Genomic DNA, 3,644 nt, shown 5'->3' with positions numbered 1-3,644 from the left:
AAGATTTTCTTGCTGCATCAAATTTTCAGGACTTGCCCTTTCCATAAATTTCATGTATTTTAGGTTATATTTTCAATTATATCTCCAATAATTATCAATGAACAGAGAGAAGAAATTATAGTGTTTTGAAGTAGAGGTAATTAAGTTTACCCACTATATATTCTTGTGATAACTTGGTGTTTTGACTTATAACATAAAAAGTATCTTTTATAAAGGAAACATTAGATAGGCATTCGAAAGAAAGATAAACACTTCGCTCAAGAAATATAAATTTAATAAGAGTCCCCTGTTATCCCTATTTTTGGTGTTTGTTTTATATGAGTAATGTACAGTTGTTTAGATATTAATTAATCCAAATGAGGATCTAAGTGTGATCATGTCAATGCGATGATAGTTTAATGGGGGGAGATTTTGATGTAGGTAATTTGCATTACAAAAAAATAGGACAAAACTGACCATCAAAAACGGTCGGTTAAGAGGCAAAACAGTCAATTAAAATAATCATAACCGACCACAGGGCATAGTCGGTTTTAGCCTGGTCGATTATGACTTTTGGTCAGATTTAACCCTCATAACCGACCAACATAGTGGTCGGTTAAGTGCCTAGACATTTTATTCAGATGTGGGGTCACTGTGTACACGTGGCAACACATATGCACATCTATTTTTAAAAAGTTGACTGGAACTCATAACCGACCGTGGTCAAAGTGTGCACATCGGTCGGTTTTATTTCAGAAGCTAACTCACATGTCATAACCGACCGTCCTAAAATCGACCACCCTCTAAAGGAGACGGTCGGTTTTATGAAGAAGGTGGTCGGTTATGTCCCTTGACAGTCGGTTTTCTGGGATCTGTAATGGTCAAAAGTGGTCACAACCAACCGTAAGTGGTCGGTTATGTCTATTTTAAAAAGTTGAGTGGAACTCATAACCGACCGTGGTCAAAGTATGCACATCGGTCGGTTTTATTTCAGAAGCTAACTTAAATGTCATAACCGACCGTCCTAAAACTGACCACTTTCTAAAGGAGACGGTCGGTTTTATGAAGAAGGTGGTCGGCTATGTTCCTTGACGGTCGGTTTTCTGGGTTTTGTAATGGTCAAAAGTGGTCGGTTATGCCTATTTTCGGTCGGTTTTAAGGTCTGATTTTAAAAAAAATTGCAGGTTTTTCTGCAGTCCCTGTATACCAAACCAAATCAATACACAAACCAATCACAAATCCAATCCAATCACAACCAAACAATAATGACAATCATTAAACTATACTACTCAAAATCATTCGCAAAAACTAGTAAATTTCACAATTAAACCATAGTAATTAAATCCAACGCAAACATTCACAAACTCCGATAACCGGAGTATTAAACCGTATCATTACATCATTATAATCAATCCTAAATAACCAACAAAGTATCAAACCATCACAATGTATTATATTATATGTGAGAAATTAAGTCTTAAAAACCATCCCATAACTATTAAATTAAGTCTTAAAACCGATCAATGTAAACTAATTCGACAAATCAACATCGGACGATCCACCGCCATCACCGTCGCCATCACCGTCGCCGTCATCAAAGTCCTCGTCATCGGAGGTCTCATCCTCGGACGTGTAATCTTTATCGATTTCCATAGAACGCAGATTATTTTCCTAGATACACAAGTTTAATTAAACTAGTTAAAAAGAAGAAACAAAATTTACATGTGAACGAAACAAATATATAAACAAGAAGGTAAAAAATTATACCTCCGCAACACGAGCTTCCGTCTTTTGAATAATATCTTCAATCAAGGAACCCACGATATGCATGATCTCGCCACCGATAAGGTTATTCCATTGCAACCTTTGGCTAGGATCGGAGGATGAATCTGAGGCCTCGAGAGCGGTACGTGCGAATGTAGCTATCTCCGCATCGAAAAGTTGGCGAGAAAACCGATTTGGATTAGCACGGATCTCCGTAAGCACATTCCTCACGATGGCAAGATATACATTGTCGGGGATGACTTCACGTTGTCTCGGAGCGGATGAGGATGAGCCGGCTTCATTCCATGTGGAATCTCGGTATCGGGTAGCAAGTATAGGCAAGAGATCGGTGGCCCGAGCATTGGGGAACCCCACCACATAATTCTTTTTCGGCCTTGTACCTTGGGGGACCTCCAAGGCTTCCATCCACCAATCCCACGGCTCATCCCGATCACCCATTTGTGTAACCTCCACGGGCATGCGCTCGAGAATGGCGGCATATCGTTCCTACAAATTCATTTAAAACAATTAACGATGCATTTAAAATCAAATAAAAATGCATATAAAATCACATATAAAAATGCATTTAAAATCACATAAATACATATAAAATCACATATTAACGATACATTCAAAATCACTTAAAAATGCATATAAAATCACATATAAAAATGCATATAAAATCACATAAATAGATATAAAATCACATATTAATGATGCATTTAAAATCACATAAAAATGCATATAAAATCACATAAAAATGCATTTAAAATCACATGAAAATACATATAAAATCACATATTAACGATGCATTTAAAATCATATAAAAATGCATATAAAATTACATATTATAAAATCACATGTAAAAATGCATTTAAAATCACATAAATACATATAAAATCACAATTTAAAGATGCATTTAAAATCACATAAAAATACGTATAAAATTACATAAAAATGCATTTAAAATCACATTAAAATACATATAAATTCACTTATTAAAGATGCATTTAAAATCACATAAAATGGTCATAAAATCACATAAAAATTACCGCAATACGCATGGCGGCTGTTGTAGTGTAGACGGGATTTTCCGGATCGGATCCAACTTTCCTATGACATTTATCCCACACCTCGAGTCTCGTCGCCTTATTCTTATTTTTGTTCGTCAAAACCTTTCAAAAAATTAAACAACTTATATTAGCACGTCCTAATAATTAGTTGATTATATTAAATATGGTGAACGTGTATGTATGTGTGTATGATGGAATATAATAATATTACCTCCCGAACTTTATTGAATGACCTTGCACCGACACTATGCAATCTTTCAACTTGTTGTCGGTTGGCGCACTACGTCATAAGTGCACATAGGCAACGGTTTTTATCCAGCGTTGCACGAAAAGCGTTGCATTATCTACAAAATTTTTAGTTTATTGCAATACAGTGGTGAAAGCGTTGCATTACATTGAAGCTACCTTTGCTAATAACTATTAGTGTTGCGCAGCATGCAACAGTAGAGGTCATAGCGTTGCATTACATTGAAGCTACCTTTGCTAATAACTATAAGTGTTGCGCAGCATGCAAAAGTAGAGGTCATAGCGTTGCATTAGATATTTTTTTTGTTTAATAAATGCTGATGTGGAAAATAAATCTGAGGTGACATGCTGGGGACCCACGGGTGCTGACATGGCATGCTGATGTGTCATGCCACGGAAGCATTTTGGGCCCCACATATAGGACCCACTGGTGACGTTGCGTGCTGACGTGTCATTAGTGGGACCCATATTGGAGCCCAAAATGCTGACGTGGCACAGAGTGGGTCCCACTTGCTGATGTGGCACTTCAGGCATTGTATTTGCTTTTTGGTGTTGCAGTAGGTTATTTAGTGTTGCGTTAGT

This window comes from Apium graveolens, chromosome 5 (assembly GCF_009905375.1).
Source record: "Apium graveolens cultivar Ventura chromosome 5, ASM990537v1, whole genome shotgun sequence".
NCBI classification, from domain to species: Eukaryota; Viridiplantae; Streptophyta; class Magnoliopsida; order Apiales; family Apiaceae; genus Apium; species Apium graveolens.
Note: the sequence above shows the minus strand (reverse complement) of the source record.